At 43.2% G+C, this 27298-nt stretch overlaps 1 protein-coding gene across 5 annotated transcripts in view; it reads right to left on the bottom strand.

The window, feature by feature from the left end:
- The window catches only part of STIM1 (stromal interaction molecule 1), a 188249-nt gene that overhangs the window by 85938 nt on the left and 75013 nt on the right, over positions 1–27298 (bottom strand). The window lies entirely within an intron of this gene.

Genomic DNA, 27298 nt, shown 5'->3' with positions numbered 1-27298 from the left:
TGTCACAGGAGAGAAAACAAGGACAGGGTAAAGAGGCTGTTGTGGCTGTGAGGCCTTCTCCGAGGCACTGATCAAAGTCCCAAAACACTCCAATCCATTTAATCATTCAGCTGACTGCTAGTCAGAGACAGGGAACAGACAGGACAAGTCAACTCTCTGTCACTCACGAGTTGCTCAAATCCTTTTCAAAATGAGGGAGAGATATAAATATTAAATGTGTCAAGTGTCCCAGATGCGACTCAATAAAAACATGTTGGATACTGGAGCTCACAGATGTTAACTGATGTGCCCCAAATCAAAGACAGCTGAAGAGTCACAGCAAGAGCCCAGGTTTACTGACTCCCAGGTCGGTACTTCACCTATCTTTATGCCAAGGTGACCAAACAGCTTTAGCGTGGTTTCATCTTCCGTTAGTCACAGATGGTAAGAAGCACACTGAAGAAATGGCTTTATGGAAGACAAAAAGTAAGTGGTGCCTGGGTGGCTCCGTCAGTTAAGTGTCCGACTTTGGCTCAGGTCATGATCTCGAGGTTCAGGGAGTTTGAGCCCTACACTGGACTCTTTTCTGTCAGCACAGAGCCCACTTCAGATCCTCTGTTACCCTCTCTCTCTGCCCCTCCCCCACTCACGCACACGCACGCGCTCTCACTCTCAAAAATAAACATTTAAAAAAAGACAAGTAAGAAGAATACAATACATGAAGAAGAAATATCTCCATGTAACTGTATATTCTACTACATTTGTCCCGCTAAGTTGGGAGTGGGGAGCGGAGGGTGGGGTAAAGCGGTGGTGGTAGAATGCAGCCAAAGATTAAGGCATTGTTTCTCAACTTCCTCACCAACAAGAGCTCTTGGCATGATTGTGTCGTTTACCTATCGAAAAAAAATTGCAGTAAGTAATGACTGGTTCATAGGTGAGGCACACAGCACTGGGATTAGCATAACCAACATAATGTTTTCCTTCCCTTAGTTCTGTTTTTGTCTTAATCAGAGGCACATATAATTGCCTATCAGAATGAGAAAAAAAAATTGCCCATCAGAGCTTTTTAATCAGCACATCATGTGCCCATTTAAACAACATTTATTGTGTGCTCTTAATATGTCAGGCTCTGTGATCAGCATGGGGCATAAAAAGAGATGAGTCAGATCTCACCCCTGCTCTCAAGGAGCTTAGTTTTAAAAGTAGGTAAGAGGGGCTCCTGGGAGGCTCAGATGGTTAAACATCTGACTCTTGATTTCAGCTCAGGTCATGATCTCATAGTTCATGAGATTGAGCCCCGCTTTGAGCCCTGGCAGCACGGAGCCTGCTTGGGATTCTCTCTCTTTTTGACTCTCTCTCTGCACCTCCCCTTCTTGCACATGCATGCACACCTGCGCGCACACATGCGCTCTCCCTCTCTCTCTCTCTCTCTCTCTACAAATAAGTTAATAAACTTAAATATATATATTATTAAAAGTAGGGGACAAAGGCAATTAAAACACCATGTGCTAAGTACCATGATGGAAAGAATCAGGATTACCCTAGGGGTCAGCAAACTTTTTCTGTAAAAGGCCAGATAATAAATAATTTAGGATTTATGAGTCATATAGTCTCTGTTACAACTACTTAACTCTGTCTTAGAGCACAAAAGCCGCCACAACAAAACATGAGTAAATGAGCTTTGTTGTGTTCTAATAAAACTTTATTCAAAAAAACATGCAGTGGGCTGGATTTGACCCCAGGGCTATAGTTTGCTGACCCTTGTTCTAGAAAACCTTTGGTAGCACACCTGAATCACATTAAGTTGACAGATTTCTGACTCAAAGCAAAGAAATACAATCTTTTCATTAGCCTGTATCCACAAACAGGTTTATCATAAAGCACAACTTCTAATGAGCTTTTTTTTTTTAATTTATTTATTTTTGAGAGAGAGAGAGACAGAGTGTGAACAAGGGAGGGGCATAGAGAGAGGGAGCCACAGAATCTGAAACAGGCTCCAGGTTCTGAAGGGTCAGCACAGAGCCCAACACAGGGCTCAAATTCACGAACCTCGAGATTCTTTTTTTTTTTTTAATTTTTTTTTTCAACGTTTTTAATTTATTTTTGGGACAGAGAGAGACAGAGCATGAACGGGGGAGGGGCAGAGAGAGAGGGAGACACAGAATCGGAAACAGGCTCCAGGCTCCGAGCCATCAGCCCAGAGCCTGACGCGGGGCTCGAACTCACGGACCGCGAGATCGTGACCTGGCTGAAGTCGGACGCTTAACCGACTGCGCCACCCAGGCGCCCCAGGAACCTCGAGATTCTGACCTGAGCCCAAGTCGGACGCTTAACCGACTGAACCACCCAGAAGCCTCTAATAAACTTTTTTAAATACTGGAAAAAGTTTAAATGCTGAGCTCTAGGGACTGGGGGCTTCCAGGCTGGGCACGAGTGGCCTAAGGTCAGCCAGCCTCTCTCCCAAAAGCCTATAACTGGTGCAAGAAGTTTAGGCTTCAAATGCTAGGCTCTGGTTTGTAAACTGATCAGACAGACAGGTGACCTTTGCTGTTGGCATCATCTGGCATAGAGAAGGATTTAAGGGATTGAGAATAAAGGAGTATAAAACCTTGATGTCTCCTAAGGCCATTGAATCCTATCCAGAAAAACCATGTTAGTCAAAATTCACAAATGACTCCTTCTACCAAGCATTTCCCAGGCTGTCTCTCTCCTTCCTGACACCTCTTCTATCTTCTCTTATACCTTCATTCCAATCTGGCAAGGTTTCCCAGAGCCACCTGGAAATACCTTAGAAGATCCACCCGTTTAGCAATGCATTATTAATAAAAGAGCCCTGGACTTGGAATCAGAACACATATGTCAAAATCCCAGCTCTATTAGTTACATCTACATGAAGTTGGACAGGATGTTCAACTTCTCTGAGCCTCCAATATCTCATTTGCAAAATGAGGATAATTACCTCTGCTGACAGGGTTTTTATGAAAATTAAGACCACATTTGTTCCAACGCCTATGCCCTAGCATAGCATAGGGCATGCAAAAAGCTGACAATCAATACATTTGTAGTTTCCTTCTTCCCTCCCAGAGCAACATGTGAACAGTTCCCTGCTAACTTCGGTCACTCTCCCTACTGTGTTTGAAAAATCAGTCACATGTTCTAGATGAGTTAGCAAGTGATTCCGACAATAGCCTGTATTCCCACAGCATTTATGTGTCTATCACCAATAACATTTATCATACTGTGTTTCAGTTCTCTGTTTCATTTGTCTTCCCTATCAAACAATGTCCATAAGGGCTTGGGACCATGTCCCCAGCAGCAAGCAAAAGCCAGGTTCTTGATAGATGCTCAATGTTTTTTGAACAAATAACTAAATAACAATTATGTGTAGGATTTCTTCAGGCAGAAAAGAGAACTGTAAGTAAAAAGAGTAGCACAGGAGTAGGTTTTTAAATATCTTGGTGCCAGGGCCCCTTTATGTATGTAAAAATTGAAAATCCCAAAACTAATATCTACCATATTAGAAATTAATTTTTTTTACATTTATTTATTATTATTATTTTTTGAGAAATAGAGTGAGACAAAGCGTGAGCAGGGGAGGGGCAGAGAGAGAAGGAGACACAGAATCTGAAGCAGGCTCCAGGCTCTGGGCAAGTGGTCAGCACAGAGCCTGATGAGGGGCTCAAACCCACGAACTGTGAGATCATGACCTGAGCCGAAGTCAGACGCTCACCTGACTGAGGCACCCAGGCACCCCACTACCATATCAGAAATTAAAACGCAAATTCTAATAATAGCAATTAATTCATTTTAGACAAATAAATCTCCTATACATTAATTTAATAGGATTTTTATGAAAAATAAATGTTTTCTGGAAAAAGAATTTTTAAGTTTATTTATTTTGAGAAGCGCCTGGGTGGCTCAGTTGGTTAAGCGTCCAACTTCAGCTCAGGTCATGATCTCACAGTTCATGGGTTTGAGCCCTGTGTCAGGCTCTGTGCTGACAGCTCAGAGCCTGGAGCCTGCTTCAGATTCTTTGTCCCCCTCTCTCTGCCCTTCCCCTGCTCATGCTCTGTCTCTCTCTCTCTCAAAAATAAACATTAAAAAAATTTTAATAATAATAAAGTTTATTTTGAGAGAGAGAGAGCACGTGTGTGCACATGTACGTGCGAGTGGGGAGGGGCAGAGAGAGAGGAAGGGAGAGTTCCAAGCAGGCTCAGCACTGTCAGCACAGAGCCCAATGTGGGGCTCCATCTCACAAACTGTAAAATCATGACCTGAGCCGGAATCAAGAGTCAGATGCTTAACCAAATCAGCCATCCAAGCATCCCTGGAAAAAAAATGCTTTCTGAGAAGAGTGGGATTGTTTTTACATTTTTGCAAATCTCTTTAAGTCTGGCTTAATAGGAGACAGCTGTAGTCTTATTGTATCTGTTTCCACATTCAATGTGTTGTTTTGATCACAGAGCAAAACAGATATGTAGTTGGAAAGGACAGGAATATTTTAATAATCTTCCAGATATCTGTGAACATTCTTCTCTGATATTACATCAAAATCGACAAGTAGTAGGTTTATTAAAGATTAGTTGCAATGTGAAATTTGAAACTATATAAATGAACCATTTGTACTCTATTATATTAAAATCTATTGGTCTATCTTGCACTTTGATCTTTTATCCAGGAGTGATTTTGTAACATGATGCACTGGTCACATGGAAACTTCCAAATTTGACCCATTTCATCTCTACGATATCAAAATAATCACAGTTATTAATATCACCACTAATTACATCAGAAAAGATTTAAATCTGGGGCAGCTGTCAAGCTCACAGTGGCAGATCCAAGTTTTTCAAAATTCTAAGTTTTAAATGAAAACTAGAATTTTATTGTTGGCAATAAACACTACCAGTTGTTTTCCTTTAATAGCAGACTCACTTCATTCATTTTTAAGAAAATACGTGCCGAATACGTGAGTCTGAGTAAGTATAGTTTACCTGTCAGTTATTCTTTCACATAAAAATGGTGTTCCCTGAAAAAAGGAGGCAGTTCAACTTGCAGCTCTGTGGTACGAATGCTTTCTCTTGAAATAAACATCAGAGGCGCCCAGATGGCTCACTGGGTTAAGTATCCAACTTCAGCTCAGGTCATGATCTCAAGGTTCGTGGGTTTGAGCCCTATGACGGGCTCTGTGCTGACAGCTCAGAGACTGGAACCTGCTTCGGATTCTGTGTCTCCCTCTCTCTCTGCCCCTCCCCCGCTCGTGCACGCGCTCTCTCTCTCTCTCTCTCTCTCTAAAAATAAACATTAAAAAAATTTCAATAAAAATTTAAAAAATTTAGAGAAAGAAATAAGCATCAAACTTCTACACACAGAAGTGGTTTATGCACACTTCCTGCTTCATCACACAGAATACTAAAGAGATATGTATTCAACAGGACACAATTGAATAGAATTAATACATTTTATATTTATTTAAAAAATTTTTTACTAATTAAAAAATTAAAAATAAATTTTTTAAAACAGAGTGCATGTTGGTGAGGAATACCACGACCACCAGTGCTATTCTGTGCCACTGCTCTGACTCTTGCTAAGGTGCCAGCAGTTTTACCTAAGTGCTTTTGTGCCATCACTGCAAATGTAGACACAGCAGAAAAAGACAAGTAACATCGTAGCATTATTATTAAGATGTCTTTGACCTTGTGGACCCCTGAAAAGATCTTGGTGACCCCCAACGGTCTGCAGACCACACTTTGTTAACCACTAGCAGCCAACACCACAAAGTCTTTCCTTTGCGTCTAAATCTCCTCTCCTTTCTCCAGGCAGAGCTAATCATTTACAGCTCTATGCTCCAAAGCACTTTATACATAACTCTGTTGTATTAATTCTCATGCTCTAAGTTGTTTGCATGCCATATCCAGAAAAGGGCAAGGACTAAGTTTGACTCACTCTAACCCTCAGGGCCTACATCCACCCTGTCAAATATAAAATCAGCAAATACTGGCTGAATGAATGAATGAGTGCATGAATGGATTCATAACAAACCATATCTCCCCCAAAGACAAGAGAATTCCTGAGTACAACCCACTAGTTCCCACCACCAATATCCACCATCCACCTGATGCCTCTTCTCCTCCAGCCACGTTCTCATCACCAAACAGTAACTTATCCCCCTGAGAACACGTATTTATAGGCATGCAAAGCAGAACCACTGCAGTCGAGCCTGACCATGGATTGTCTGATGTGAGACACAAGCCCAAAGGTAAAGAAGTGGGACAAACAGCAGTCAAAGAAGAAGGTACAGATGAGGAGCAAAGAAAGGCACTGGTCAGACTGTTCCCTACCACTTGGCTGGCACCTGAGGGGAATCTGAAAACTGATAAATTTTGCCAGCAGGGGTCTCATTTGTTGATTGTTAATTTCTCCCACTTGACCTCCCACCCACCAAGCACAACCAGCAAGCTCTGCAGTGACTCTAGATGGGATCAGAATCCACCCTTACCCTTAGAAAGGACTCAAAAGACTGTTAAGACTGAGTACCAGCCCTGGGAAGACTGATGGACCAAGGGCCATGAGATTCCAGAGATAAAACAGCACAGAATGCAGAATGAGGCTGAGGCTGGGGGTCTAGGGAAGGGGCGTGGGGAGGAGAAAGTACCCTCTACACAAAAGGGTAAAGAATGAGAAAGGGAACTAAACTAGCTCCCTGGACCTAGGAAGTTCTGGCAAGAAAGGTCCCACGTGGAATACAGCACACTGTAGGTCTAGCCACAGAGGAAAGAGGAGTCCGATTCCCACACTGAGTGAAATCCAGCCTCCTGAGTGATGGTCCTGCCCCTGTTGGAACATCATGTCTTCATATCCAAGAAGAGGTCTGACTCTTCTCAGCAGGGGCAGGAATTCAGAAGAGTTTTCCTTATGGATGAAGCAGGCACTGATTTCAGCTACCCAAGCAGCAAAAGACTACCCCAAAGACTTCCCATGTCTCCCCTCCCAGGGAGAACATGTGAAAAAAGTAATAATAACATCCCATATAACACCAAGAGTGAACCCTAAGGTAACACACTATGAACTTTGGGTATTATAACGTATTCATGTAGCCTCATCCTTGGTAAAAAATGTACCACTCTGGTAAGTAACCCTGGTAATGGGGTTGGCTATGCATGTGTGGAGGCAGAGGATATGTGGGAAATCTCTGTACCTCCTTCTGAATTTTGTTGTAAACCTAAAACTGCTCTAAAAATAAAGTTTAAAAAAAAAAAAAAAAGCCTGGCCTACAATATGTGTGTGGTCAGTAAAGGCTTTTATAATTCTTACCAGCATGCTTTAAAATATTATATGTTGGGGGCGCCTGGGTGGCGCAGTCGGTTAAGCGTCCGACTTCAGCCAGGTCACGATCTCGCGGTCCGTGAGTTCGAGCCCCGCGTCGGGCTCTGGGCTGATGGCTCGGAGCCTGGAGCCTGTTTCCGATTCTGTGTCTCCCTCTCTCTCTGCCCCTCCCCCGTTCATGCTCTGTCTCTCTCTGTCCCAAAAATAAATTCAAAAATATATATATATATTATATGTTGCAGGGCACCTGGGTGGTTCAGTTGGTTAGGCATCCAACTTCAGCTCAGGTCACGATCTTCTGGTTTGTGAGTTTGAGCCCTGCATCAGGCTCTGTGCTGACAGTTCAGACCTGGAGTCTGCTTTGGATTCTGTGTCTCCCTCTTTCTCTGCCCCTCCCCCTGCTTGCACACTACCCCCCCCCCCCCGCCCCGCTTTCTCTCAAAAATAAATAAACATTAAAAAAATAAATAAAAATAAAAATATTATGTGTTGTGGGTTCAAGCCCCACATAGAGCTCACTGTTGTCAGCACAGAGCCCACTTCAGATCCTCTGTCCCCCTGCACCAGCCCACCCCCACTTGCTCTCTCTCTCAAAAGTAAACATTAAAAAATATTATATCTTTATTATAATGCTAGATAATTATATTTTCGCTCTAACCTGTGATCTGAATATTTTTTTAATTCACATGAAATAAAATTAAAGAAAGCCCTCAGTGGAAACAAAAATTCACAGCACTGACTACGTATAAAGCTCCAATATGCAACATAATGAGATACACCTCTGAGTTCCACCAGCATTTCTGACTTTGTACCTCTTCTGGCCTCACTTCAGTCAGCTTACAACTGTAGTTATTTGAGGATATCTGAGGGCAGAGGTCATATCTTTTTCATTTTTTCATAGCACCTACCACCACCTTGCATATGATGCACTTATTTGTTGATTTGTTTACTGCCCATCTCCCCCCAGTAGAAGTAAGGCTCACAAAAGCAGGAACTTTTTTGTTCCCTGTGGTATCCCCAGGGACTCATATAGTACCTGGCACACAGTAGGTATTCAATATAGATCTGCTGAATGAATGAATAAATCTTTGCTTTCCTGAGTGTACAAAGCAGGTTTCTCCTCCAGACATGACTTTTAAATGTTGGAGTTTTAAAGAATCTGGGTTTGGTCCTGGGCTTTCTTCTCTTCAGACGACTCTCTCCAGGAGGGATCTGACTTCTCCTCACAGCTTCAATTATCATTTAAAGAAATGCCATCTCCCCCCAAAAAACTATTGCCATCTCCCCCCAAAAAAGTAAGATGATGGTTCTGCTTCAAGCTTCCCTTCTGACCCTCAGAAACACACAGAATCCAACTACCTACTAAATATCTCCATATAGATGTCTGACAGGAACATCAACTGATGCATAATGTCTAAATCTAAACTCATTAGTTCCCCGCCCCCACCCCCTGCCAAAGTTCCCACTTCTCTAGTTGCTGGTGTCAGAAACTTTGACATCTCATTCTCCCTCACTCCCCACCTCTAATCAAGCACCAGTCCTTCAAGACTCCTCAACTATTCCAAATCTTCTTCTCCTCACAGGAGAGATATTCTGAATACTCAACAAGCAATTGGCAGGAATGCTAACTATAGGCAATGCTACTGCATACCAGCTGATTATCTGTCCAAGTCATCTCCCTACTTAAAACCCTTCAAAAGCTTTTCATTACTCTTAAGATGAAGTTCAAATTTCTTAAAGTGGCCTCTAAAGCCCAGAATGATTTGCTAGCTGCCACCTTTCTGGTCTCTTGTCCAACAACTCCCTTAGCTTTGTGCAATCCTTCTTTCATGTTCCAAGTTTCTCCCTTCCTTTCACATAGCACGTTGGTTCTCAACTCCGGCTACATATTAGATTCACTTAGGGAGCACTTATGCTGCTGAGGCCCAAGCCCCATCCCAGACCAATTAAATCAGTATCTCAATGGATGGGACTTAGGCATGGGTTTGGTTTTAGGGGAGTTTTGGTTTTCTGTTTTTCTTTGAGACATACCATATATACAGCAAAGTATATAAATAAACATATAGATCAATTAACTTTTACATATGTACATATCTAAGTAACTACCACCAAAATCAAGAAATACTCCAGGAAGACTTCCTCCCTCTTGCCCCTTTCCAATCAATACTATCACGACCACTACACCTCACCCCACCCCACAGTGATAACTGTTCTTTTGACTTTTATCGCCATAGATGAGTTTTGCCTTGCCTTGACATTTATAAAAATTGAGCGTGGATATTTTTTAAGGCAGAGTTGCACGCAATAAAATGTCTCCATTTTAAGTGCATAGTTCAGTGTGTCTGACAAACATACGCACTGTGTAACCACCACCCAATTAAGATATAGAACATTTTCATCACCCCAAAATGTTCCCACTTGGTACTTCACTGCCAAACTGCACTGCCCTCCTCACACAAGCATTGATCTGATTTCTATCATTATAAATTAGTTTTGCCTGCTTTAGAACTTCAAAGAAATATAATCACCAGTATGTACTCTTTTGTGGCTGGCTTCTTTTGCTCAGCATTCAAAAGATTCAACCATGTTATCACATGAATCAGTAGTTTTTCTCCATTTTCTCACTGAGTAGTATTCCACTGAATGTATATACCACGATGTGTTTATCCATCCATCAGTTTTTAGCTAGCACAAATAAAGTGCTATGGACATTTGTGTACAAGTCTTTGTGTGGACATAGGTTTTCATTTTTCTTGAGTGAAAATAAGTTTTTCATCCTGAGTTCCAGTAGGAGTGGAACTTCTGGGTTATATGACAGGGTTATGTTTAACTTTTAAGTGCCAAACTGTTCTCCAAAGTAGTTGCATTGCTTTATACTCTCACCAGTAAGCACCAGTATGAAGCACCAGTCCAGCTGCTTCATATACTCTCTTATACCTGGTGATGTTAATGTGCAACCCAGGTTGAGAATGACCTAGAATTCCTTTTGTATGGAAGCTTCTTCATTCTTTCTTGACCTGCAGATTCTGACACATGCTGTTGGTCTGAACTTAAATACTTTTTCTTTTTTCTTTTTTTTTTTTTAACGTTTATTTATTTTTGAGACAGAGAGAGACAGAGCATGAACGGGGGAGGGTCAGAGGGAGAGGGAGACACAGAATCTGAAACAGGCTCCAGGCTCTGAGCTGCCAGCACAGAGCCCGACGAGGGGCTCGAACTCACGGACCGTGAGATCATGACCTGAGCCGAAGTCGGACGCCCAACCGACTGAGCCACCCAGGCGCCCCAAATACTTTTTCTTCAAAGAATCTTCCTTGATCGTCTTCCCTGCCAAACTGGTTTAGGCCCACATTATACATTCTCCAACACTGATAACACTTTTCACAATTATAATTATCTGTGTGATAATTTGCTTAATATCTTTCTTCTCCACTAAACTGTAAGCACCACAGTGGCAGGAGCCATGGCTGCCTTCATGGCTGAATCCTGGCTTTGAGCCAACACCCAGGACCTAGCGAAGTCCCTAGCACAACACTTGGGCTCCAATGAATATTCACTGACTGAACAAATGAACGCCCAGAAGAACTCAGCTGCATGAAAGAGCAAATTCAGAGATGAACCAACATAATCCTGGCCCACAAAAAGTACAAGAATGAACACAGTGTATGAACGACAAAGACACAAAATAGAATACAGTAAGACTCAAGAGACCAGAGCAGCAGGAGATACCAGTATGAAAACAGGTAGAAGACAGTAGGGGTGGAAGGCAGGGCAACCTAACAAAGCAAGCCCAAGAGGAAGGGGCACAGCATCTCACACAGATTGATTTGTAAAAGAACCCAAAGTCAAAATGTACTTTTCACCAATCTTACAAAATTCCTGGCACAGAATGGGAATAGTGGATGCTGAGATCCCCATTGTACTCAAACTCTAAGTGGCAAAGTTGGAAGGGCTTTGGGGGGCATCAAGGATCACTGCCTACCTTACAACTAGAGAAGGAAACTGAGACTATGAAAGGGGGTTGTTTTGCACTAGGTTGGCCAGCAAACTAGTGGCAGAACCAGATTAGAAGTCTCACTAACTTCCTATGGCAAGGCTATATGGTTGGGAGATCCAGATGAGTGTTCAAGAGGGCTCCCTAAAACTTCTAACCCTTACCCTCCAAGACTCACGAATAGGGGCAAGTTTAATTAGGTTCTGCTTGCCTATTAAGGGCCAACACAGAAGTCATAACTGGTCTTGTGCCGTTCCCCAAGCAGGGTAAAACAGAATTTCCTGGTTTTGCCTTAACTTCTTCAGTGTCCAGCACTAGCCAGAGACACCTTCCTTATCAAGACTTAGAAACAAAGTTAAAAAGACACTAGAGACAGCGTACTGAGTCCCTAGCACGCTCTGCAGGGAGGAACAAAAAGAGCAAAAGAATATGCTTCTATTTCAGCATATGAAACATAATCACCTGCTAGAAGAAATGAAATCTTCAGCCCTCTCTCCTCTCTCCACTCAGCCACCCCATTTCTACCTTCTTCCTCCTCTCAGTATTTTTTTCTTCAAATACTGATTTCACAAAAAGCTTCCCTCCAGAAGAAGGTGGCTAATTCCTAAAGTTAGTCCCCACCAAGCAGGCCATGACCTCAATAACGCAGGCTTCTGATGCAGGGGACTTCTAGCTGTTTTGACTGCCCATGCCTCCTCCCACATCTACAGGGCTCTGGACACTTGTCCATCTGCTTAACAGCCTATCTGCCTGCCCTTTTATTTCTATCACCTTTTTAACTAAATTAAAAGTTTCTGGCCCCTGTTCAGTGTTCACATGCTACCATTTCAACACTCATTTCTGATTTTCAATCACCTATTTGCTGACCTTGAACTAGCTGGCTGAACTAGCCAAAGGCACTAGGGATACAAAAAGAGGTAAGATACACTTCTCTTCTCTCCAGGGTCCCCCCCCCCCAACCCCTTCTTCTCAATTATTAAAATATATACTGAATCACAGAAGTGGTAGGTGCAGGTACTTAAATTTCAACTTTCCTATACTCTGACTATTCCTAAGGATTAATTCTCTTATCAGAAAAATCCATAAAGTCCTTTGAAAAACAGTGAAGCCCTGTAAGTGTTAGTCATTTGCTTGTTGGTCCTCTATTCTCTGCTTTGTCTGAGTCTCATCTTCCCAACTATACACGAGTCTGATTTTTCTGGTGTTCCCCTGTGTCAGGCATGGCACTGGACAACACAAGACCCGGTCTAGGGACAACTGAGAGCTGCTTACAGATTTTGAAGATTTGCTTTCTCAGCTTTGGGGTCCCACATACCACAGGTCTTTACATTCTAAAGGTATCTGTGCCAAGAAGCATGACAACCCCAGAGAAATTAAATCAACACACGCTGGTTCAAAAGTTGCCCCAAATTCTCTGACCTGGCACCCGACCCAAACATTCCTGCATCCTGGCCAGCACTTGTCAGGGTCTGAGATGGCCAAAAAAATAATTACAAACAACTCAAAACAGATTTCTGCTGGGAAAAGTTTTCTAAAAGTGTTTGAGTGGGCATCCAACGACTTGTCCAGATAAGGACATTGCACAGTGCCCAGGGGAGGTGTCCAACCCATTAGTGGACCCTCTAGGATTATACCCTTTGGTTCAGGAGTGGAGCTGGCTCTCAACAATCAGTCCTGATCACAGTGACCCCAAGAGCACAGTGATAAATGCCTGGAAGATATAAACACTGGGGAGCCAGGCACACACACGGGGTAAAAACAATGTTGATTCCAGGGACCATTGCAGCAGGAGTTCATCCTCAGGTCACCCAGGCCCACTGCTGGATGGCCTACCAGAGAACACATGCTTGGGCTCCCAGAGACCAGAACCAGGCAAGAGCTTCTCACCATCTTTCTGCCCCAAACAAGCCTCCATTCAAACAATACAAAGAAGATAACTGACCCCCTTTCTTCTTTTCTTGAGATTAGATAACCAAGAACATCTACTGAAAAACCCTGCAGTCAGGATGGTCATTCCAAGGACTTGGTTTGCAGCCCTTCCTCACCTGATGCAGTTCTCAGCTATGGATCCAGAAAACATCTCCCCAGAAGGGTGGCTAACTATCCAGAATGGAGTGTGCCTGAGCCTCCTGACAGCCCAGGCTCCCTGGTCCTGCTCCCACATGGGAACGAGCCTAGTATGATTTCTGAGGAAAGGCCTCTATGCTCCAGCTCACAGAGATCTGAGCTCAGATCTCCATGTACTTTGTCTGGGTTACTACAGTTTCCTCACTGATCTTCCTGTCTCTGCTCGTTTCTCTCAAACCCATCCTCTACTAAAGCAGTCAGTACAATTTTTCTAAAATTCCAATCTGACTAGACCACTCTCCATGCTCCTGAATAAAATCCTTCACAGGTTCACATAAAAACCTGTTTATAGGGGCGCCTAGGTGGCTCAGTTGGTTAAGCGTCTGACTCTTGGTTTCAACTCAGGTCATGATCTCACAGTTTGTGAGTTTGAGCCGCACCTCAAGCTCTGCACTGACAGCACAGAGGCTGCTTGGGATTCTCTCTCTCCCTCTCTCTGCCCCTCCCCTGGCCACATGCCCTCTTTCTCAAAATAAATACATAAACTTAAAAAAAATCTGTATACAAATGTTCATAGAAGATTTATGTTTAATAACCCAAAACTGGGATCAGTCCATACATCTTTCAGGGAATGGTTATATACATTATACACAATGGAACACTATTTAGCAATAAAAAGGAACAAAGTCATGATACATACAATCACTTGGATGATTTTCCAGGTAATTATGGCTGAAGAAAGAAGCCAATTCCAAAAGGTTACAAACTCTGATTCCATTTATACAACATTTTTGAAAGGTCATAAAACTTTAGAAATGGAGAACAGTGGGGTTAGGAACAGGGAAGGGTGTGGGAGAGAAAGGTGTGGTTATAAAAGGGCAAATAAAGGATAGTTACAGTGTTGGAACAGAACTTACACACACGAGTACAAGTAAACTGGGGAAATCTAAACAAGATTGGTAGGTTTTATTAATGTCAATATTCTGGTTATAATATTATACTGCAGTTTGTCAAAATGTTCCTGTGGGGAAAACTGCAAAGTTTCCCAACGATCTCGCTGTATTATTATTATTGTTCTAAGTAGGCTCCATGCTGGAGCCTGAGATCTCATGACCCTGAGATCAAGACCTGGGCTGAGATCAAGTCAGACACTTAATAGACTGAGACCCGAGCGCCACACTGCATTTTTTAAACACTGCATGTAAGTCTAGAATTGTCTCAAAAAATATTCTAATTTAAAGAAAAAAATCTTTTGCAAAGCTCCCCAACTCTTACAACAGTGATTCCTAACTTTTTCTCAATGAGGAATTCCAAAAGCTCCATTAATAATAGTTATACTTTTAGTACCCACAGATTGAAAAACAACTAAGAAAATAATATGGATTCACGAGACACCCTTCAAGGGCCGCTTTCAGAGTTTTAAATGCTCAAGTTGGGAACCACTAGCAGGTATAACAAATAGAATGTAGCAAAGGATACAGGCTTTTCAGGAGGTGGTCCCTACCAGGTTCTCTAGCCTTATCCCATACCAGTCACTGACACACACCTTACCCTGCCACCACACTAAACTACTTGGAGTTCCATAAATACGCAAGACTCACTTTGTGGCTTTGTACACAATGTTCCCTCTGCCTACAATATCCTTGTCCCATTTTACACCTGACTAATTCCTACTCAAGTTTCAAGATTCTACTCAGGCTTTTTCTAATTCCTCTAGGAAGTATTCTCTACACTGACTCTTTGGGTTAGATTAGGAGCCCCTCTTCTGTGCCCACATGGCCCCTGTGCTTCTCTCTATCACAACTTAGACCAATTAACCTCTGTATGCCTGCATTTCATTATCTATAAAATAAGAAGAAAACGGTATCTACCTGATAGAGTTTTAAGAATGAAATGAAAATATATAAAGTACTTCAAATAAAGCATGGCACACAGTAAGTATTCAATTACTACCAAGTTGTTTTTACTATAATCGTTTGTCCAACCATCACACTGAAAGATCCAAGCAGGAACTGGAATTTGTATCCATCTCTGGTCTGGCCTATAGTTAGGTGCTTGGTAAATATCTGGAAAAAGAATTAAGGGAGCTAATGTTGGCATAATGAGGTGGAATCTAAGTCAACGGTAGAACTAGAGATCTACAGAATAGAGAATTATTGCTAAGAACAAGAGCTAAGTATAGTAGGAGCCAGGAATAAGATAGCCATCTCAAAAAGATAAGCACAAGACAACTATTACAGATTACTAAGAACTTGGGTGAATAAACTGGCTGAAGTCGTACTGAATTATTGTGCAGAGCTCTTTTGATTCGTCATTATAACTTGTTAATTTTGAGCTGAAAAAACTGCTTAACCTTTTGGAGGCACTGTTACTTCAGCTGTAAAATGTGGCACAATACTGTAATTTTCTAAGTATTTAAGATTATGCAAGCAAACTACCTAGCCCATTGGTTAAACCAAAACTAGTTTGCTCTGAATAAATGTTATGCCATCCTTGTGCCTTCAAATTTTCTTTCTCTCAAAAATGTAAAAGGAAAAAGGAGAAGTCCTTTGGATAGTAACTTCCCCGATGAAGAGGGAAGGAAGGGAAGACGTAAATGCCAATACATATGAATACTAAGCACCAGCTTGAGCAAGGGTGAACGGGCACCTGGAGCCACTCTCCCTCCAGCTCCTCACGGGCAAGACTTGGTGTCCCTTCAAGGTCCAGGAAAAGTCCTATGCCCACCTGCCTTCTTTAACCACTTTAGGCCCAAGAGTCTCCCCTCTGAGGTCACAGCACTGAGCTCAGTCTGGTTCAAGCACAAACTCACAAGGTTTCTTCCAACCACAATTGGACTCTGTCCCCAGCTGGCATGTTAGTGACTCTGCGGTGGGACCTGAGTGTCCTCCTGTTATCTACGCAAGAACAGAATTAAGCACATTGTTATTATCTCAGGGAGAAAGGAGGGACAAATATGTCTGGAACTATGTTGGGACTTGTACATAGAAAGTTGTACTCTCTTACAACTTTGTAAAGTCAGTCCTTTTATTTTTTATTTTAGAGAGAAAGAGTGTGCGCACACGCCTGTGTGTGTGTGCACGCGCATGCATGCACATGAGTGGGGGAGGGGCAGAGAAAGAGAGAGAATCTCAAGCAGGCCCCATGCTCAGGACTCAGCCCCACAACCCTGGGATCATGACCTGAGCTAAAATCAAGAGTCAGACACTCAGGTGTGCCTGGGGGACTCAGCAGGTTAAAGGTCCGACTTCGGCTCAGGTCATGATCTCACGGTTCGTGGGTTCGAGCCCCGTGTTGGGCTCTGTGCTGACAGCTCAGAGCTTGGAGCCTGCTTCCGATTCTGTGTCTCCCTCTCTCTGGCCCTCCCCCGCTTACACTCTGCCACTCTCTCTCAAAAATAAAAAAAAAACAAAAGAATAAAAAGAGTCAGACATTCAACTGACTGAGCCATCCAGGCACCCTAAAGTCAGTACTTGTATTATCCCTAATATAAAACGAGGAAACTGAGGCCCAGATCTGCTAAATGACTTGCTCAAGTCACATAAATGGTAAAAGTAAGGCTGGAACTGGGATACTGTCTCTCTCCAGAGTGTTGATAAGAATAAATGCAGACTGGTGTCCACCTGGTTACCAACTATATAGCTGATATGTTGGGCAATTTGATCACACCAGCTCCGTACCTCAACTTTTCTCTGCTGCCAATCTGGGCCTGAAATAGCTATTTGACTTCCTTTCTTCCTATTATTTGGTCCCACACAGGAAATGCAAAGGCAGCTACCCTGGGTCCCTTCCACACTGGAGTATGTGGAAGAAACGGGATAAACAGAGGTCCCTGCGGGGAGAATAAAAGAGAGGCAAATATTAACACCCTATAGTATCAGAGCTAGTTAAACTCTCTGGCTTTACGGATGAGGACAATGAATTCTGAGAAGGCAGGTATCTTACATAAGGTCATACAACTGAGCGGAGACTGAAACCTTGTCTCCCAAACTCCCAAGTCGGTGCTCATTTTGGTCTACCCCACACAAAGCCATGGAGGAGAACTGGAGTATGACCTGTCAGGCCTGTCACTAAGCAAAAAACCCAAACGCTGTAAACACAGGAAATGGGCTGGGATGAGGTTCAGAGGGAGCAGCAACCTTTGCCAAGTTAGAAGTGTTCAAGGGTTTCCTGTCCACAGCTGTTAACTGTCACAGAAATGCTCCAGAAAGCAATACAAGGCAGAAAAAGAAGAAAGAAACTAAAAAAAGAACGAGGAGAAAATATTTAGGCCTAGAAGTGAGTATAAATTATTTAGTCCAACCTACTTGGTTTTCCAGATGAGGAAGCTAAGAACCCCCCAAAAAGAAAAATGCCTTGTCCAAACTCACACTCAGAATTTAAGGACCCTTACAAACCACTTATTTGGTTCAAATCCTTCATGTTAATGATGAGAGGTGTGAGACCCAGAGAGGGCAAGATCTTCGGCCAAGGTCACACAGCTAGAGATAGCACAGCCAGCACAGGAACTCAGCTCTTCCACCTCACAGACCTGTGTGGCTAGAGGGAGCCCGACCAAGTGACTTTCCTCAGATGCTGTGTTAGCCGTGGACAAAGCACAACAAGTCGGGAAACTGAAAATAAGCGGGAATAGTAACAGCTAATGAAGAATAACAAAGACCAAACAGAGCAAGCCTGGAAGAGCCAAAACAAAAGTGCTCTGGCTGGTGAAGACGCTTCAGAAAATGAAGAGGCAGAAAAATATTCTGGCTATTCTAGGAACAGAATCCAAGGAAGAACAAGCAAGCAGGGCAGGCAGATAGAAAAGGGCGGAAATGCTAAGGGAAACCCCAAGGTTCTGCTTTCTTCTTCTGTCTGAGACCTAAATATCCAGAAAACATCACCTCAGGAGCAACTCTGGGCTCAGCAGGTCACTATGGAGGTACTAGAGTATAGTAGTTAGCAGATTACTGGGCCCCACGTACCACAGCTGGCAGATATGGAGGGGAATTACATTTACACGACACCTGGAATTTCATATATATTCAATTCTCACCCTGAAAGACAAGGATTATGATTCCCATTTAACAGATAAAGGAGACTAGGGTTTAGGAAGGCCAAGTCTCTTGGTCACAGTCATAAAGTTAGTACTGTATATGGCAGATCCAGTATTCAAACTTAAACTCTCTCTCAAGAAATTGTTTAGCAAGTGCCTGCTCTTCCAAACCTGTCCCAAGGGCTAGGAATACACGGAGGAAAAACATGGTCCCTGGTCTACAGGAATTCCAGTCGGGGAACTATGAATGCTTTCTGGGTCACCCACATTATTGAATAAAGAGTGATGACCTCGAGGCTGGAAAGAACAGAAAGTTCAGAGGAACCTGAGCATTAAGGACCGGGCTACCATGGTTGATTCCTCCAGAGACAGGAGGACTCTGGTGAGAAAAGATGGGCCAGTGACCAGTGTCGCTGTACTCTTCTCCCACTCTGGTCAGAGCTTTCTCATCCAACACTTCACCAGACCTCACTACAGTCAAGGCAGTCAGGCAGGGCAGAGTTTCCTCACCCCACTCGACAAATGAAGGAAATGAGACCAACACATCGGTGAGTTGATGGCAGAAAAAAGTCAAGCCCCTTGGCTTCTGTCCTTTCTACTAGACTGCTCTGACTCCACCACAAAAAGGGAAATCTAAAACGTGGGACTGAGGAAGAGTTTAAAACTCTCTGGCCATCCCGTTTTCATCCCACCGCCACCCAGTCCCCACTCCCCCCGTCCACTCTCATCATACTTGCAGAGTTCTTAATTTGGTCTACACATACCCATGCTCCCTCCCTGGGTGCGTCAAAATCAGTGATTCAATCAGGGAGTTAATCAACCACAAAGCCTTGGCTGCCATTAGACCCCATGTCCTCAGGGAAACATTCCCTCCAGCAGCTCGTCCTCAGTACGCAGATCTTTAAATGGCAATCAGAGAAGAGAGGAGTGCTCAAAAAGGAAAGGCCAGGGGGAAACACCCCAGCAGGAGCACATTTCACACGCTCTTAGGTCTGCACACAAGACAGCTAATTTGAACCAGCCTGAGGTCCACCCACCAAATCAACCCAGCTGGGGTCTTAAACTCCTGATAAGAAGGAAAAGTACTAAATGCCCACATTAACTCATTCATTCATCATTCTTGGCCACTGATGTTTATTCTGTATACAATTTATGTTAGGTACTAGAGCCACACACTTTAAAAACAAAAAACAACTCTGCCTTCAAAAAGCTTACATTTTAATTTGCGCTTCTGGTTGTAGATGAAGCCTTTTTTTTTTTTTTTTACACTAATTCATTTGTTTCTATCACTTACCTTGAACCTTGCATATATATATGTGACAATTCATTTTCCTCAAGTCTTAGTCATGTGACTGTGGGAGACATGTGGAAAGGGGAAAGAAGGAAAACTGTGTTTGTTCTCTCCTCTATTCAGGAAGTTTTGGGTTTTTTAGAAACCTGAATTGGCCTGTGGATCTTTTGGTAACAGCTATGTTTGGCAGTAAATAATCTTTGTTTATTACAGCACAATAGCTTTACGGGTTGGGGGGGCGGGGCAGGAAGGGAAGCTTACCTTCTAGTAGAGAAGACAGGTAATCAGGATACAAGGAAAGAGCTACAGTCAAGGGATATACCAACTTCCCTGGAAGCAAGATGACTACTTCTCTCTTAAGGGTCAGGGAAAGGCTTCCCAGAGAAAATGCCATTGGCTTAGTCTTAGGGAATATGGAACATCTGGATGCTAGAATGCTGAGCCCACAGAGACAGGGTTGGAGAGGTCTCTAAAGGCAGACTAAAGAGTTCCCAGGTTCCTAGCACAAGAGCTGCCTTAGGATAAAAGAAATATGCTGTAGCCCTAGTTGCCTCAAAAATCATATTTATTATACCCCTGGGGCATCTGCTCCAGGTAAAATCCATCAAATTCTGTAGTGCACCTAGATCCGCTCTGCACTCAAACAGACCCAAAGTACTGAGCATAAGCTAGAGACTCTACAAGAGACTCCTCTATCTGGCGCTCACACACTTTTGCTTCTTGCCTTGCAAACTGGCTCCCAGCAGCCAGAGCCACCTTATCTCACAAAGAGCTCTGCTGGGGGATACCACCATTAATGGTCTTAAGACTTAAAACCTAAAGCCAGCTAAAATGAGAAATAGCTCAGTTAAAATGAAAACCTCTCATGGTTTAACTTTGAGCTGGCCAAGATGAAGACAAAAATCCTTTAATGCTATACAAATAGAGAGCAAAGCAAGTAGATCATGAGAAACCGTAGTTCATTTAGTGGAAGCCGAAAATCCAACAGTCCCTGCCACCCTACCCACCCATCACTAAACCCACGTCCCAGCTAGGCCCAGCCTAGGCACAGAGCACAAGCAGCACTGGAAAGAAGGGTAGGGGAGCCTTTCCTGAAGCACTATCAAAATGGAAGAGAGTAGCTTCCCATCCCCAACCCCAACCCCAACCCCAACCCCATAAAACACCAGCTCAGCCTGGCCCTTGTGGGACTTGCAAATCAGTAAAGAAGCTGGCAGTGTGCCACCTGGGGAAACAAAGACCACTCTTCCCAGGAAAAGGGGGCTACTTTTGCAGCCCACATGATGAGATTGCCACGTACAGTCTAGATATTATATGGCTGTTTAAGGAACACCATTCTGCAGAACTCACTGGAACAGAAAAACTGGGTTTAAAAGTCTGGCTACTAACTTGATCATCCATTAAACCCATTCTCATCCCCATGCATTCCTCCCAATGACCAAATCCTGCCCTACTGTTAAGTCCAATCCTCGTACTTTCCACCCTGAGGGGAACTTTCAGCCTCCTCCTCAATGATGACTCTATTTTATTTGAAAAACATGTATCCACTCAAAAAGTATGTAGTAATGCTTTCTCTATGGCAGCACTGTTTACCGTGGTAGTGTGGCACACACCCCTCAGTGGAACTCAAGTCCTTTGACGAGGCTGCCTAAGACCTACCAGGAATCACCTCCACATGCAACAAATGTACTATACCAGATGATTCAACACGGACATGCCCCATGTCAAGAGCCCCCTGCCAAACGTACCCCCCAATTCATCCTGCACATTCCTGTCAGATCTTGTTTACCACCACTTCACACAGGCCTCACCTCACTCCCCGTGTTGATGACCCTGTAACCTATAGCAGAGGCCTTCAAACTGTAAATGCCAGTCAACTGACATCCCTCAGCTAATGGATCAGTTTTTTTGTTTATTGTTAGAGTTCATCAGTAAGGGCATACACTTTTTATAAAAGTTTTGTACCATTTAAATAATTATGATTATAGCAGCTAACATTTAGGCAGCACTATGTGTCAGGCACTACTCTAAGCACTCCATATTTATCTCATTCACCCTCATGAAAACCCTACAAGGTATCATTATCATCAACTCCATTTTTCAAATCAAGAAACGAAGGCCCAGAGAAGTAAACTAAGTGGTAGCAGCTAGAGACAGGCAGCCTGGCTCTAGAGTCCAAGCTCTTAGCTACTATGCTATGCTGCAGAGTGCGATAAAGACCTTTATATACATACATACACATGTGTACAGGGCTTAAATATACCTCCCATCATAACATCTCTTTTCAGTTAAGTCCAAACTTCTGTCTCTTTAGCTTTACTTCTCACTGCTTCTCCCATGTACCCTCCATTCCCACCAGACTGACATACTCACAGGACCTGCCCCTCATTCTTGGCTTGCCATCCTCCTTCCTTCCCTCCTCATAATCCTAATCAACCTGTCGGGCTTAGCTCCTCTAGGAAAGCTCCTAGAAAAGGGGGTGGGAGGGCGGGAATCACCACTGGCTTCATGCCTACCAAGCATCAGTCACTATGCTGGTGCTTTAGACACGTTACCACATTTAATCCTCACAACCCCGGGAGGCTGCTATTACTATACCCATTTCACAGATAAAGAAAAAGTAGTGCAGGGAGTTAACTTGTCAGTGGCCCACAGTTCTAAACTACACACTCTTTCCACAATACCTTCTAAGCCCCTTATGACCTACTCCCCACATTTAAATGTTTACATGTATACCATTTGATTTTGCGTTTTATTTGAAACTGTGTCAAACTGTTTTCCTATTTATGTATGCGTCTTATCTTTCCAACTGGACTCTAAGCCCTTCAACCCAAGAGCTTCCTCTAGACACCTAACACATGGCTGGGCACGCAGTGGTTGCACGGTGTTACCGAGCCAAAGTAACTTCTAACTTCTTCTTAGTTAGAAGAGAGATCTGTAGTGTTTTGGGTAAAGCTGCCGAATATCGGCACCATAACCATACAACCATATAACTACAATTCATTTCTTCTAGAGCTAAGAAAAAGTCCTCTTAACCAAGAAAATCATATAGTGAAGTCTATGAGTCACTCTTGTCGGCAATGATATGAAGATCCCAGAAAACAAGCAACAAAAAAAGAATCACAGTGGGTGGAATGTTTTTTCCCATCCCACTCTGTAGGGAACACAATTGGGCTGATGCTCTCTAAAGAGTGCACACAGCTTCAGCTACAGAATGAGGGAATCCCAAAGGGAAGGTCAGCAAAAACCAGCCAATCCTGCAGATGCTCACAGGAAGCCCCTACGGGGTTCAGAATTATGTGGTAGCAAAATACTGGCCAAGGACAGACAGAATCTGGGCTTCATTTATTTAACAAATAGTTCTTGAGAGCACTTAGGATACCAGTCAATCCAGTGTATAATATGGACAGGTAAATTACTTAACTCCTCTGGACCTCAGTTTATTCACCTCTAAAAAGAGCTTAGTAAGCACTTTCTTGCCCATATCACAAGGTGTTGAGAGGGTCTAATGAGAAAGGACAGATCAACATCAAGGACAAAGAATAAGGCTATTTTCTTTTTTCACTGTGATCAGGCATATATAAGAGGCTGTCTTTTATTCCGTATTTCTCTGGCCTAAGGGGAGAGCAGTGGTTGGGAGAAATGTGGAAATGAGATCAGTGGTAACCTCAACTACATTATAGTCACCCACTTTCCTGACCCACTGTTGGGTCTATAAGATTTCTAGGAATCACAGCACAAAGTCAGTTCTAGAATTTTCAAGATTGAAGGCCTAGAAGAATCATATAATCTCAGAGATAGACGGCCCTTCAGAGGCCAACTCATTCACTCATACTCATCACTCATCTTGTTTCCAGCCCATCACCCAATAATCATGACGGCACTGCTCATGTGTATATCCTCTGGGTGTCCCAGACATCAAGCAACATTTTATAAGCCAGATTAACTAGTTTCAATGACTATGTTTATTTTCCTATTGCTGTCCCTGAGTCTTGTCCAAACATTCTATGCAGGGCACAGTTATATAGTACTAAAGAAAAGTTCCTGTGCCCAACTTGGACACAAACATAAAAGGAGAGCATTGCCCTGCTGAAGCTAGTATGATATAGTGGAGATCATTAGTAAGGGTCGCTCCATGGAGGAAAGAGTTTCACAATCCAGGTTCAGCCTACATGGTTCAATTGCCCCTTTTCACATCTTCTGATGCTAACCTTACTCATTCTGGATGGTGGTCTTATTAAGAAATTCAGCATTTCTGGGGTGCCTGGGTGGCTCAGTCGGCTAAGTGTCCGACTTCAGCTCAGGTCATGATCTCATGGTTTGTGGGTTCGAGCCCCATGTCAGGCTCTGTGCTGACAGCTTGGAACCTGGAGCCTGCTTCGGATTCTGTGTCTTCCTGTCTCTCTGCCCCTCCCTCGCTCAGGCTCTCTCTGTCTCTCAAATAAATAAACATTAAAAAAAAAAATTTTTTTTTTAAAGAAATTCAGCATTTCCTCACAATGGCCCTAAGCAGGTAGTCTGTTTAACAGCTGTAATGTCAAAGCACTCATATCTCTGGGTGGCCCACTCCAATGGTAGGGAGTTCTAGTAGTTTGAAAAATCTTCCTTGTATAGCAGGAGACCAGATTAAACAACAATTCAAACTACTTCAGTTATGGAAACTGCCATTTTAAAGTTGTCAGCCCCCTCTGCCTTAGAAACATCAAGTCACCTTGGAGCAGACCCTTGTTCTTGAGGGAAATCCCCTTTTAACCATATAAATATAAAACAAAAGAGCACACAATACCCATGGGGAAAAGAAAACAGTGTGATCTTTCGTGACTTGGCAAAAACTGTTCCCAACACCCCTTAGTATGCGAGGGGAACAGAACACAAGTGAATGAACACAAATACGTACAGGATCAAAGCCCTTTCAGGACCAAAGACTGAAGGCTTCACCCCCTTCTTGTAGAGTCAATGCCGTTAGAATTTCCCCAACAGACTGAGATCCTAAGTCAAGTTAAAGGTAGAAAGGGATGTTAAGAGCCTATGGTAAGTGCTCACTCACACCAAGGAAACAGAACGTCTGAATGGGTGTTTCAAGCTTAATACAGTAACCAAAATAATTGTAGAAGAAGGCTGGTTCTGGAACTGAAATGCGGCTAAATCTAGAAACACTTCTAGACCTGCCAAATGACGACTATAGGGGTTCCCTCCTCCAATGGATGAGCTTATACATATATGAACTGAAGAACATTCACTTTGAGAGCTTAAGCATAAACCTAGGTCTAGGCCAAGTGTGACACTGAAGCGGTGCTGTCATCTTCCGTCAGAGAACCACTGCGCCTTGTACAGAACCAAGTCCTTATGGCTACACTAAATAAGGAAAGAGCACACTGTGAGAAATGCGTTCATAAAAGCCACACTGTGTGCCAATGATAGAAGTTGAAAACAGGGCCCACTAACACACCAATAAGATCCTCTAGTTCTCTGTTTTGAACTAAGCCTGACTCCTTTGTACTAAATTAGCTTATGAAGTTCTTCAATAATACTTCATAAAGAGAAAGAGGGAAGAGGAAAGGCCCCAGGAGAAACATACTAAACTTGCAGATAATTTCATCTTCGTTCAAGAAATCAATCTTACTATTGAAAACAGACCTGACCTTATTCGTACTCCAAGCTGATGACAAGCTGATGAGGTATGTCATATCTACTGTACCTCAATTTTTCCAAAATATGCTATACTGTCCCACCCACAGGACTCTCTAATTATGCCTTCTGAAGCCACAGAGAAAAACAAGTTGATGCTCTCGTCCAAAGAACAGCCTTTCAAGGATATGAAGGCAATGACTACATTTTCTCTTAAGGGCTTCCAAACCTGGTTCCTCCAACCCCTCTTCAAAGGACTAGATTTCAGGACCTCTCTCCACTTTGCCTCCCTTACATATGCTCTGGCCTGTCCATTTGGCCCTTAGAGTGCCTAGCGCAGAACTGGATGCAGTATACCACAGATGGCACTCTCAGAGCAAATGAGACTTTTCTTCTATTTCACTATCTCAGTTGTGTAAGCAGAGAAGCCTGTCCCTTTTTCAGGTACTACCTTATACCTTGTTAGGAGGCGCCCTGGTCCCGGAGTGGAGAGGCAAAGGCTGGACAAAAAGCAGGTAGCTCTGTTTGCTTGGGTCCTGGGATTCTAGTACCGAGATCACTGTTTCAATCCTCCCCACTGCCTACTTCTGGGCTTCTTGCCCAAGACCCCTTTAGTGCTTAGACTTTTAGCCTAAGTCATCTTACTCCTTAATGTCTTATCTACCAGGGCAAGAAAGGCAATGGCTAGACCACAAAAGAAGAGATGGAAAGCAATACAGTAGTTAAGAATATGGGCTCTGGAGTTCAAATCCTGGTCCTATCATTTACAAGCTATGAGACCCTGGACACCCCTTCAATGTCACTTAACTCCTCCTATACCTCACTTTTCTGCCATACAGAACGAGGATAATTAATAGTGCTTATTGGTGGAAATGTTCTATACCTTGATTGCCGGGGAGAGATCATACAGGTCATATATATTTGTCAACACTAAAACTGAACACTTAAAACAAGTGCATTTTACTCTCTGTAAGTTATATCTCAATAAAGTCAATTTGAAAAGTTAAAAAAAATGCAGTAACCACTCATGGAGGATTGCAAGGATTAAGAGAATTATAAAATACCTAAAATAGTTCCAGAAATCATAGTAAGCACTGGACAAATATTATCTATTTGTAATGGAATTTGCGATGCTGCACACAATCTGTGTCCTCTGATTGCTGCTGGGGAGCAAGGGAGGGGTCTGAAAACCCAAAGGCATCCTTGGCTAGCCCAGATGTGGTATTTTCCCAGAAGTTTCATTACAGATCTGGCTTTCATGAGGATAAAACACCAGTGTTACAAACCACACCTCCTCCATGCTCCAGCCAAGGTTGTGTTTAACACTGGGAAAGCCAAACCACAGGAATCATCATCAAAACCAAAGATATTCCTGTGAAACTGGGAGGGATGTGCTTACGTTAGCCTTCTTCTACCTTAGCTCATGAGGTCTTCCTGGACCAACTTGGGTTTTTATTCAGTCCTTCACCAAGTCTTTCCTGAATGTCTCCTGTGTCCAGCCAGTATAGGAGTGAGGGAGTAACCGAAGAAAAAGATACCTAGTTTCCCAGCTGCCTCACCCTCACCAAGTTCACAGTGTACAGGAATTACAAACAGAAAAATAAAACTGATATCAGAGGCAGCGAGGTATAGCAAAGGGAGCAGCACTCTGCCAGGAGTGGGAAGACCAGTGTCTAGCCTCGGCTGCCACCAGTCATAGGACCTTGCGCTGGTCCCATGCTCCCTGTGGACCCTGGTTTCCTCCTCTATAAAATGAAGGGACAAGAATAAACAATCTCCCAGTCTGTGGCCTGATGATGGTGGAAAAACAATTGTGATAGGACGTGTTTCAGGCTCTCAGCCCTGTGAGAAAGCTCAGGGTGAGCCAAGTGAGCCAACTTAGAAGAAGAATTGATTGTCTTAGATCCAGAATGCAATAAGGGGAGTGCCTCATTGCTGCAGCTGGTGATAGTACTCACAATCTGGAGGAGAGCCCTTTGGG

Source organism: Neofelis nebulosa, chromosome 10 (assembly GCF_028018385.1).
Source record: "Neofelis nebulosa isolate mNeoNeb1 chromosome 10, mNeoNeb1.pri, whole genome shotgun sequence".
NCBI lineage: Eukaryota > Metazoa > Chordata > Mammalia > Carnivora > Felidae > Neofelis > Neofelis nebulosa.
This window is presented reverse-complemented; position numbering and strand designations above follow the sequence as displayed.